We start from the raw sequence: 13,585 nt of genomic DNA on the forward strand, positions 1-13,585 counted from the left end.
GAAGCCAGGGTTTGGGTCTCATCTGAAGAACTGACTTGGGAAGGATCCACTTCCAAACCCCTGTGCTTGTTTGCTGAATCAGTACCTCGGGGGCTGTGGGATTGATGGCCTCAGTTCCCAACTGGCTGTTGGTTGCAGGTCCCCTTCATTTTTTTGCTACATAATCCTCTTCAAAATGGCAACTGGCCTCATCTAAGCATATCAGCCATAAGGAAATAAACAAACTACATTAGCAAGATGAATATCACAATGTTGTCATAATCTTTTCTTTAGAACCAAACTACATAAGGGGAGAAGCTTCCAAAAGGCCATAAATACAAAGACATAGAAAACATTGGGGGTCATTTTAGGACTCTGTCTGCCAAAGTCCCAGAGCTATGAAGGTAGATGCTGGGTATGGGTAATAACTCAAAAGGGAGTCTGGATACTGGTAACTCAATCAACAGCAAGGGCTCAGGGCAAAATAGCAGGTTAACCCTGAATCTGCAGTTAGGACACTGAAGTTACAGGCTGGATTGTGTGAGAGCCAGCCTCCGGAGGGATAACAATTATTTCAAGAAATAATCATTAGCATTCGGGCCAAAGGATGCCTAGAGCCTAAAACTGGTGCCAGGATGGCAGCAATATTTAAGGCCCAGTTCAGCTCAAAAGCTCTAAACCTTGCTTGATGAACGGGCCCTTGTGCAGCTATTTGCTGTGAAGCCTAGATTTCAGACTTATCTAATTTCTTTCTGTAATTTCCCCTGACAGGAATCGGTATCGGCTTCAAATACCTTGTCTCCTAGACTGCTCTGGGTTTGAAAAGTCTGACTACAAAATGTTCACCAAGACGAATAAGCTTCTCATCCCTTCTGTCAGTAACATTTGGAACATATTTCTGAACCAAGATCACGAAAGTTGCTCAGGAGCTGTAATGTAAGGTACTGGTTTTTGTTTTTTCTGACTCTTGGGCAACTAAATTTCTAGGTGATTAACGTAGCATCTTTGATCAGGAACCTAATTTGCAGGAGTGGGATGGAGGCAGCTATAAGGCTAGAGTGCAGAGATACAGAAAAATTTTTTGTCTGTTTTCATGGAGCGTCATCACTACTTTTTGTTATTGTACTTTTCACAGTAAGATGCTCACTAATTAAAAAAATTTTTTTCAAAGAGGTGGGGAGCACACAGGAAAAAACGGAGCCAAAAAAAAAAAAAGCCTGAAACAATCTTCTCCAATGTTCTGCTTAGCTGTCATTTGTTCTAAGTGACAAAAACTTCTGAGTTCAGAAACCTGTTTGCTTTTAGTCAACACTTTGTGAAACCAGTAGCATTATTCCTCTGTCTGAGTCAAACCCCTTACCTCTGCAATCATGGAATATGTACATAAACAGTTATTTGCATAATAGCATTCAAAAATTGCGTGCGCCTATTTGCAAATTGTGCATGTATTTAAAAATAAATTAGGACTTTTCACAGCTCCATTTTTTTGCAATGATTTTCCATCTAAATACAAAATCAATATGTAGAGTGGCCACAGCTTACTTTTTCTAACTCCATTGTATGCCATCATTATGGTCAGATAAAATGAGATAAAATGAAACTCAGGTGTATCAACCTAGTCATAATATTTTTAGGGATGAGAATGGGTAGACATAGGAGGAGCTCTTAGTGGATTCATTTCCATGACTGAGTGATATTTTTTTTTACTTAATCAACACACAAATATGGAGTTGAATGTACAATTGTGCCGGTGAAGTTCTGAACAATGAGGAGCTGGTACCTTAGTCATCCCATGAGAGCAATGAATTCAAATAACTGATCCAGCCAAGCTTCACTTTTTGTCAACAAATAAGTTTTTTTTCTAGCCGATTTTGTTGGTTCCAAATCCACTGAGCTCAAGGGATCCTGCATGGGCAAAAAGATGCCAAAGACTAATTAATAATGAAGACTTGTAAAAGACCATGTAAAAGCCTCGCCTTTAGTGACATGGCCTGTTTTTCCCTCCTGTTTCCAAAGCTACAAATATAAAACCAAGAACCATGTTCACATTTCCATCTAGAAAGCCACACCGTCCTCTCTGTCTTAAACACATTGCTCTTTCTAGAAACATCATTATTTTCAGGGTTACCAATATGCTCCTTTAACCTGAGGTATTATCTCAAGTTTTAACTTACTTTGTGTTATAAAGGACATTTTTTTCTTTCTCTCTTATTTCTTCTTAGAACCCCTGAACTTGCTTATAAATCTTGGAGTGCAATTGAGAGACCAAATCATTAAAAATATCTTTAGTTTTCAAGCATTCCAGGGAAATTTCTCAGCACACCGAGACTCTGAAATCCTTGCTCTAGCAACCAGAAAACTCCAGAAGCCTTCCTGTCTGTTGTTCAGATTTACCTGACAATTTCTGGTGAAATTATTTGTAGAAACAAATGCTTGAGGGCAAAATCTACCTCTCTCTCACTCTTTGCTTCTCTTCTTTTTCATCTATCGTAAACATCTTCCCCCCAAAAAACTTACATTTCCTCTAGACTCTAGAAGGCATGAATTCTGTACCATCCTTAAGACTGGCAAAAACATATCTGATTCCATTCACTTCCTGTAGAGAGAAACTGGAACTACTGTTTATGCAAAAATATATTATAGCCAGCAGGGTATTTTTGATGGCCCAGAACAAGAAATTCACTGAAAAACTCAAGTGTGAAGTGTAAAATGGTTTATTCTTTTACTCACAGACAGTCAAATTGGATGGCTTATTGCATTTCCATTCCATTATACTGTTTTATTGCAAATAATGAATGCTTTTAGAAAAGAAAAATGTGGTATAAATTTAAATAAATTTCAATAGCCTCAGTTTTATTTTTTCATCTGATATTTTATGTAATGATTTGCTGTTCTGCAATGCACTATACTTAACTCAGTAAAAACAACTTTTTTTCAAAAATAGGGATAGAATTGGTTTAGAATAAATATGTATACAAATTTAGTTTGATATTTATGCTCAAAAACTACCTAAAAAGGTAAGAACTCAGAAACATACACACACACAAACACACATTCATTAGGTTTTAATATCTTTATGGAAAAATACAAAGTTTCTTACTTCTTTAGGTATAACTTTATAATAAATAGTTATATATGTATATATAATTGTATGTATAAGTAAATATATGTATATCCTTGAGCTTCAACTTAGACATCCAATTTGTATTTTATATAAAAATATAGTCGAATCCTGTAGAAAAGCTTGCTTTGAAGAATAATTTATTGCTGACATCAAAGCTCTACCAATCATTAAGCTATTTCTTTTTTCCTAAAATGTATCCTTCTATACTCTGCTTTATAATGCTGGAACTCAAACTACAAACTACATTTCTCCTTAATTAGATGGCTTCCTGCTAGGTCCCATAAGAAATGGCACAAAGGAAGACAGGAGGAAGAGAGAAGAAATTACTCCTTCCTGTTACCCTGCTGTTTCTGTCAGGAGTGGTCTTTCTCCTTAGCATCTACAGTCTTGCAGGTTACAATTTCTTTTATTATTCTGCAAAATATCCTTCCTATGGCTCCTTAAAGGCAGCAGAAACATCTGAATTTGATTTCTGGAAATGGTATGGTGGTTACTCAGCAATAAACATAATTTTGGGCCCTTTACTAAAAGAAAAGGGGAATTTGGCAATCCATGGCACAGTTTCATTACAATTAAGCAAAATATCACCTGTGGTTGTTACAAAGCTCTTACTTCAGCCATTGGTTTGGGCATTAAGTGGTGACTGCATTGGACTGTATGGAAGCAATGAAGATGATTATGGCTGCAAGACAGCCAATACTCCTGGAGCACTTGCTGAAAGAAATAAGCTTGAGTTTTTAATATCTGAGATCATTTCAATGTCAAGGTAACAGAAAGCTTCAATGGTAACCTGCAAATAATATCTAATTTCTTGTAGCCATGGAGACATATCCCTGAAAAATAAATTCGAAAAATTTTATATAGGTTGCAAAACTACAAGGTAATGTAATTTACCAGATAGAAACACTTACATAAATATCAGGGTATCAGAAGAAGTAGGATCCTGAGTCTTGGAATAGAGACATCTAGATAAATTTAAGTTGAAAGTCTTATAACCGTCAGATCTCTCAATGTCACTCTTAACAATGCGAACAGCCTTCCTCTCATTTCTGAGAAAACTAACCATATACATTGATCAGGTTTTTGTAATAACTTAATCGACTTGCTATGTTAAATTCACTTTGCTAAATACTACAGTGGTTTCATTTTCTGCATGGATTGTAACTGATATAGTCTAATACCCTTTTTTACTCTCCTTAAAATATAATGAACTAAGGTGAGAAATGCTTTGATAATTATCATTATCCATGATGACTTATTTGATTTTTAACTCTACACTTTTCTAAAAATAAGTAGTAAATAAAAATATTTAATGTTTTTATATTTCTTAATGCAGAGATCTTTTGATATAAATGCAGCTCATTAATATATATACTTTATATTTTTACAATATATAGTGTTCGATATACATATAAACTATCTGTAGTTTTTACCTTTTTTACATCTTATTTTTATTTTCCCTTTAAATTTGCAGTGATATCAACTGTTGAAAAGACCAATAACTTTAAACCAAACAACAGTTTTCACTTAACATAAATCTGTACCTTTTCAATGGTCTCTACCAGGCTTACTTTCTCACTTATCAAATTAACTGCCAAGTTCAATTTATCCGGCAAATATTTTAGGAGGTACTATGTTCCTAGAATGGTACTAGTTACAAACCCTGACTCTGAGGCCAACCTAACACCCATGTACCCTTTCATTATTTTTACTCCAACTTAACAATCTCCTGGTGATACTCCTTTCTCATTTCTTTTGCCTAAAACTTATATTTGTTGACAATATTCTAAACTAATATCTCTAGAATGACTATATAAAATATGTAATATAAAGAAGATATTAATATATACCCTGACTGTGGTAAAGGAAGAGCTACCATACATTGTCTTAGATACCATCTGACTCACTATTAATAATATTCCTGTAGTTGATGGACTCAAAATATCAAAATAAGCAGAATTGTGTAACACAATGGTTTCAATCTTCTTTCAGAAGTATTATACCTTGAAATAATGATATGATATTTAAATCAATTAAGTGTATCTACTGTGCCATCATGTCAAGTATATCTGTATATCTTTATTTTTCTTCCTATGTGTGTGTGTGTTATTGGCTTTTGCCTCAGAAATATACAATTCTGTAACATAATATATGCATCACTGATTCTTTCCAATCCTATTTCTAAGCTTTTCTGTTTGATAAAACAGCTAAAAGCAATAGTAGTTATATGTTGATTTGCTGAAAATGAAGTAAAAGTGCCAGGCTGACCTTCACATATCCAGAGCCCATTTTCATTTATAAAAAAATTTGATGTCCTTAACATTAAAAAATGGTGTTCACATTTCTGTTTTCCCCTTTGAGCTGCCTGAGAGGTTGAAATGTCTACACCCAATAGAACTTGTTGTATTTGGGAGACATAATGGTTTCAGACATTTAAGGGAGTATTTGTTAAATCAGTAGCTGACCACTAAAGCTAACCTAACAGAGAATTCATTGGCCACAAGCAACAAATAATAGGGGCTTTTCATACTTAGAACAGAAAAGTCACAAAATAAACAATAGCTATTATAATAAATAACAACTACTAACTCTGGAGAGGGGAGAGAATCTGATGTTGCCATGCTGTGTTGTATAAAATGTCCAAGTTTTCAACAAACAATTATGAGACATGCAAAGAAACTAGAGAGTATGGCCCATATACAGGAAAACAAATGCAGCCAATAGATACTGTCTCGGAAAAAATACAGACATTGGACTTACTGGACAAACTAGCTATTTTAAATAAGTTCAAAGAACTAAAAGAAATCACAGCTAAAGAATAATGTCTTAGTAAAATAGAATCCTTTACTAAATAGACATAACTTTTACAAATGAACCAAATAGAAATCCTAGAGTTGAAAAATCAATAATGAAATGAAAAAAAAATCAATAGAGGGACTCAAAGGAAGGTCTGAACAGGCAGGAAAACAAAAATCAGTGAACTTGAATTAGCTCAGTTGAGTTATTCCAGTCCAATGAACAAAAAGATAAAAAAGAATGAAGGGAAGTGTAAAGGACCACGGAAACCTGCAGGACATCATCAAGTATACCAGCATCTATATGAGGCAATCCCAAGAGAGGAGAGAATAAGAAGATCAAACAATATTTGAAGACCTAATGGCAAAAACCCTCCAAAATTTGATGAAAAAAAAAATTTGATGAAAAAAAATTATTATATACAACAAAGACGTTCAATAAACTCCAAGTGGGATAAAGCTAGATAGCTTCTCACCTAGATATACCCAATATTGTCACCATCAGATCATCAAAATTTATGCAACCAGAAGGCAATGGCATGACATCTTCAAATGGATGGAAGGAAAAGCCTCTCAACTGAGAATTCTGTACCCAGAAAGCATGATCAAAAATGCTGAAACCTGAAAGAATTTACTGCTAGTAGACATGCCCTACAACTAATACTAAAGGGAGTCCTTAAGGCTGAAATTAAAGCGAACTAAAGAGTAATATGACATCATACAAGAAAATTAAAGAGCACAGGTAAAGATAAGTACCTAAGTAGCTTAAATCCCTTCATCACAGTGAACTCGCTCCCTTTTGGAAAAACCATCTTTATATGTAATACCTTAATTTGACCCAACCAAGCTTCCTCTTGTGTTTTTACTCAGTGATATTTCTTTGGGCGGCAGGATAAGGTCCCCAACACCGAGGTGCTGAAGCGAGCCAATATGAGCAGTTTGCATGCAGTTCTTAGTGAGAGACGCCTCAGGTGGCTCAGCCATGTCAAAAGAATGGATGCAGGCTGTATCCCCAAAGACCTCCTCTACGGCGAGCTAGCAGAAGGCCAGAGGATGACAGGGCGCCCAAAACTGCGGTTCAAAGACATCTGCAAAAAGGACATGACACAATGCTCCATCAATCTCAACACATGGGAAGTTCAAGCAGACGACCGCCTAGCCTGGAGGCTCGCGGTCAGGCAAGGTACGTCACGCGCAGAGGCTGCGCGCAACGAGGAGGCGGTCCAGAAAAGATCGAGGCGGAAGCAGCGTCAACAGCAGCAACAACAGCCATCTGCCTTCACCTGTACCAAGTGCGGCAGGGATTGTCACTCCCGAATCGGACTGCACAGCCATTCTCGGCGGTGCAGATAGACTCTCAGGAAGCTACGCCATCATCTCTCGAGACGGACGGCTGCCGACGACGACGACGATTTCTTTGGGCACAAGCAACAAAATGAACTTGTACTCCCATTTGAAACTCCTGCAGTTATTTGAAAACACTTAATACTTTCCCTTGAGTCTTCTCTCCATAAGATAACTTAGCCTACACTACCGTACCAACCTCTTGCTTACCTAATGCTTGTCCATTCTATTCACCCTGTTAGAATACCTGTTGTTTGCATTCTGGTAGCTGGCCCACATTTTGAATTTTTGCATTGCTCTATTATAATCACTCCTTTCCTTGAGGGTCAGGGGATAAAGATACTCTTATCTATCAGCTGCCATAAAATGTTCCTCATGTCATTTTTATCTATGACTTTTCTATCTCCTCAGTCATACTGTAAAGAAATCAAGTTCAAGATCATGACTTTTATTACGAGGATCTAAAATGTTAGACTTGAAGAAAAGATAAATGCAACTAGAGCAACTGTCAGACCCATGTACATAAGAGAAAAGAGATCCTGGAAGCTATATGATATTTTCCAAGTTCATACAAATAATAGTCCCTTGCCACCTAATACCAGAGCCCTTTCTTGTAATAAGACTATGGCATTTTGTAGTGCAGACATCTCAAGCCAATAGCTTGTCTTTCTGCTTACCTGTATTTTCTTTCCTTTACACAATATTGTAAAATCAGAAGATGACACATAAAACTATGTAGACACAATTGAGAGATCCTGTAAATCTTAGGCCCGTGTTCCATGTATAATAGTATATTGTTTATGGATTCTGTCAACAGTAAGTGGTACCCAACATGATTTATATTAGGAAAACTCTCTTCGTATGGCCTATCTGGCTCCTGTAGTTATTTGTATTTGCAAGCCAAAACTTGGCATAGTATTATATACTTTTACTAACATTTTAGTATCTATATAAAACATATAGAGCACACATTTCTCCACTGAATACAGTATATTTTGTCTTTGACTATGAAAGTGAAAAACTTTTTCTTAGAATTTCGAGGCTCACTGTGATTATCTGACCAGACACAGTACATTAAAAAAAAAAAAAAACTTACATCTTTTATGACCTATTTATTATATAATAGATTACAAAATATTCTATACTTACTTGGGACAAATTGGTCTTTATTATCCAAAATAGGGCTCTGGTCTTATCTACCAAATAAAGTATGAGGATTTTGTTATTAAACTAAAAAGTTTGAATGTACACAAATCTCATGACAAGGTCCTTTCGATATTGTATCATTTGATAAAAAGAAAAAATCTTGAAAAAGCAGAAATTACTCTTTTGTGAACTATGAGATTAAATTAGTTTATACTTCAAGAGCACTTATATGTTTTGTTTTCAACACGTATTTCACAATCCACAATAACACGTTCAGTATTGTTAAAGAATTGAACTGACTGGAGCAGAAATTGCCTCTTTCCCACCCTTTGGCTGTGTTCCCCTAGAGCGATCTCTTCTGATCTACATTACGTACACATTTTTAATATGAAACTCACATTGAAAATTGAGCTGCTTTGCAAAGAAACCTAACGTATGTGTTCCTTATGAACACTGAAAGGTTTGATACCCTTGGCCATGAATGACTCAGCTGATGCTATGTGCCGCATGTCTTTAGATGGAAATTCATATCTAGTTTATTGCATTTCCTATCATATTTTATCTTATATCTGACTGACCTAAATTATTCCTTATTTATGACTGGCCATGTAGGCACTTGAGTGTATGAGTCAATCCTGCTAGAAGATAGTTGATTCATTCAGATAATGTCTCACTCATAATGATGATTGCAGAGTGGTAATTAAATATTTTAATATAGAGAAAATACAGCATACTTAGTTTAACAGAACACACCCATAGGCCAGCTTTTTTGTCACCCTTTGGGAGAAGTGCAAAAGGGAAAGCAATACTTTATGATTTGATGTTCTGCCAAAAAAACTGCATGAGACATGATGCATGAGCAGGCATGTTGTCATGATGTAGCTGTGGCCTTCTGAATGATCTGAATCGTTTCCGTGGAGGAATATTCAAGCTTAATGTAAAATTTGATGCAGAGTCGTTGCTCTACCCACTCAGTCATTTTCAATGAGACAACCACACAGTACGCATGCTCACTCAATGGCTTCTACAACCCTGTGACTAGTACAGTGAAGTGTCATTGTTCATGCATGCACATTCCAGTCCACTCTCCTGGGCTGCCAGGTGACGTCGATGTTGTGCAAACCATTCTCATTATATTAACAATGGCTGGACTTTTTCTGGACAGGCCTCACATGTATGTGTGTCTGTGTATACATGTATGCATATATAACACACATATACTTATATGTAGCCCCTGGCTGGTTTGGCTCAGTAGATTGAGCGTCGGCCTGCGAGCTAAGTGTCGCTGGTTCGATCTTCCAGTCAGGGCACATCAGAGAAGGAAAACTCTGATTCCAAAAAACCTCCGCTGCCTTGCGGCATACCTCTTCAGGGGAAAGGCTAAGGGAGTAAACCCCGACAGAAAATCCGGAGCCGGAGTCCCTAAGGCGGTTTGACATTGTAGTCAACACCGGCAACTGCTGTGGCGCACCTGAAGCCAAGCTGTATTGACTCCGTCTTTCCCTTGGGCCCTTCAGCTGCGAAGAGAGGGGGGGTCTGCTGCATGGGCAACAGCAGACCCTCCATATCACCCTGCCCAGGCTCTGTAGCTTCAGCTTCACTGGAGAGGACACTCCAGCGTCATCGCAAGATGTCGATTCAACACGGGAGGAGACAGATACCGTGTCACTCCCGAGTTGGACTGCACAGCCATTCTCGGTGGTGCAGATAGACTCTTAAGAAGCTATACCATCGTCTCTCGAGACGGACGGCTGCCGACGACGACGACGAGTATCTATTGTAGGATAACTAAGTCAATACAACTTGAATATACACACACAAAAGAATATTTACACATACATATACATGAATGCACTTGTATAGATTAAGTTGTCTGAGGTTTTTCCTGAAGCCAAGTAGTGGCAGAGAAACACAGTGATTTAGAGTTCTCTGGAGTTAAACAGCCTGCTTCAAGTCCCCACTTACCACTTAGCAGCTATTGTAGCATTGGGAAAGTCACTTAAACTTACTGAGACAGGGTTTCTTCATTTGTAAAGTGAATATGACAGCTTTTTTGGAAGAATAAAGAAAAAGAATGGACATTTTTAGCGATAATGTTTATTATCGAGATTCATCGCAGCCTGGAAACTGAAACCAAGGTCTCGTAACTTCTAGTGCAGAAAATTTTCTATTGTGCCTCCTTTTCACACCTACCATCTTGTAGGTACCTTCCTACTTTTTATTCTCTGCTGCTTTGCACAATAAAGGCTTCATGGAGTGAGGAAATTCTGAAATGTCTCACATCTAAGCTCTCAGTCAGCAACTAAACATTTTTAACATTCTGTGCTCACCAAATCCACCCCCAAAGATTCTTAAATGGGGAATGTCATGACTGCCCTGTGTGGGCAGTGCTCCCTGAGTCATATATTTAGTTTGATCCTGAATAGGACTAGATTGTTTATGTCCAATTAACCTGATTGTTGGAGAATAAAAAAGAAGATAATCAAATTTCATGCTTTGCTGGTATATCAATGCTGTGGAAGTACAACTGATTTCCTTTTCAAGTGTTGCCAAGAGACTTGTACAATTCATTCGCCACCTAAGTGGGCAGCTTCATCTCTGTTAAATCAATAATGTGCAGAAATTTACCTGTGCCCCCAATCTAGAGTACTCAACCCCATGTTTGGGGGCAGCCAGACTTTGCAGCAACACATTACATTCTCAATGATCTTGCTTCTCTCTCCAGTTTCAGGTGTCTAACCCTGAATTTTTCAAAATACCATTAACTGTTATATGACCAAATATTGCATAAAAAATTAGACTCAGTGAGCGGAGAGTTTTTGGAGACTGTATTTCCTAAAGCTTCTGGAGCATCATGAATAAGTGTCTGAAACGGTCATAGCAGCATTTTTAAGGATTTGTTTCTTATCTTGCCTGCCTCAGAAATACCTGGAGTACTTATAAAACCAACAGCAAAAACAGCACCGCAGAAATCAAAAGGAAAATAAAAGATAATTATAGTCTGTCCAGAAGGTATCCAGCCATGTACTGTGAAAAATAGAGACATTTATTGAAGAAGAGACAAGATACAAGAAACATCGTGTATAAGACAGTGATGCCTCAGTCCCCTTCAGAGTAGGCACCTTGAGACCTTACACAGTTCTTTCAATTGCCATCAGCTGCCCTGTTGTATTTTCCTGAATCTCATCGATGGTCTGCAATCTCTTCCCTTTGAAAGGTGATTTTAGTTTTGGGAAAAATCCAGAAATTTCAGGGCACCAAATCTGGGCTGTAGGGGGCTGCGTCACTTGGGTGATTTGATGTTTTGCCAAAACACTGCACAAGACGTGATGCATGATTAACACATGTGCATGTTTCTTTTTCCCCTGTCCATTGGTATAAGATCAGGGACAGTTTTTGCCCTGTCTCTTTCCATTTTCTGATTAGGTCAGTACCACTCATCCATATGGTTCTGGACCTATTGCCAGTGGTGACATGCTATCTTAGGCACTGATGCGTGGACACACACACACAGTGATCTGCTGAGGAAATTGCTTGGATCCTTAGTGGCCAGTGAAAGCATTTGTTACACAGGAAGACTTCTGATACCTATACATTGCCTACTTCTTATGGCAATGCCTCATTTCTGTTGGCAGTGAAGAGATATTGTTGGCCTTTATCCCAAATGTTAGTCTAATGGCCAGAGAAAGGCTGCAAGTTAGAGGGGAAGATTTAAGTCCAATACAAATGAAGGTTGAATTGAATAGGATTAAGAGAGAAGCAGTAATGAAGAGGTTAGAAGACCAGTGAAGCAAATGAAGACAGGGTAGCCCTTACAATGTTTGAAAAAGTCAGAGTTCCTGAAATCTTTCTTACCCTCAGAGTCCACCACCCCCAGACATGGAGAACTTTTCATGAATCTCCTCAATCCACAGAAGCTTCATGAGTGCATGTTGTGGTTGAAGTTTTTGTCATTAACCCATTTCTTTTGCTTTTCACCTTTCCAAGTGACCCAGTTTCTCATTCGTTGAGGGCCCTTGCAACATTTCTAGGGATATGAAATATGAAGGAATCTGTAGCTTTTGCTTGATTCTATAAATTAAATTATAACTCCTCGATGAATTTTTCAAATGAATATTTTCTTCAAATTATTTCACTTTCTCTGCATGTAATTTTGCTCTCCAATTAGCATTTACCTTTAATTGTACTTAAATGTCTCATAAAGTGCTCAGTAAATGTTACCTCAGCTTTTCCCACCTATTATTAGAAAGCGTTTCTCCTCTTTTTATTGTGAACCTGTGCCCGGACTACTCAGATCCTTCAGAATGAATTTACTAAAGGTTATATTTTCTAATGAACACACACATGACCTATTTAGGGTTTATGCCAGGCTGTTATTGTTGTATGCTATTAACCAATTGCCAGGATTCATTACCAGCTTCTTCAAACACATACCTGGTAGTGCTCTCTCCATTCCCCAACCTGTCCTCAGAGTTTTCATTTACTTGAAAATATCCCTTTGCTACCATATCACTTCTCCTGGAGGGAAAATTTATTGACACTTATTCCTTCACTATTGAGTCCTCACTTTTTGCTTACAACCATGCTGGGTGCTACGGAAGATATAATGAATGACCACATAAACACTGCCCTCAATAGATATGCAGGCCAGTAGGACGCAAGGGAGACCGATATTGTTGGATCGTTGACTACTTAGCAGGCAAGATTAATGACAGACATTATTTTAAATCCACCATGAATTAACTGTGATGATGAGAGAAAGGTTTAGAGAAGTTACCTAATTTTTCAAGATCAAAGGTTTATAATTCACAGAATTCTGATTGTTAATTCAGGTCTGCCTAGCTCCAAATTCCATGTTCTTTCAACTGTATCATATGTTTACAAATGAATACAATGCAAGGCAGGAAAGTAATCACTTATAAGAAATGAAAAAGGTCAGAAGACAAATTATTCCAACATTGTTCTTGTCGAACCTTGCTTATGCAGTGCCTGGCATGGTACCTGGCATAAAGCTGAGAATTTATAGACATTTGTTGAGTGAATGCTCTTCCTTATTGTGAAAAAAGTGGAAAGTGGGGTCTATAAAAACCTTGGGAGGGAAATGGAATACGGGCTTGCATTGAAAGAATAGATGGACACCATCGGAAACTGAGAGAATAGAAGGGATTTCATGGAATATGGATAAAAATGAATAAAG

Source organism: Furipterus horrens, unplaced genomic scaffold (genome assembly GCF_987537825.1).
Source record: "Furipterus horrens unplaced genomic scaffold, mFurHor1.1.pri manual_scaffold_5, whole genome shotgun sequence".
NCBI classification, from domain to species: Eukaryota; Metazoa; Chordata; class Mammalia; order Chiroptera; family Furipteridae; genus Furipterus; species Furipterus horrens.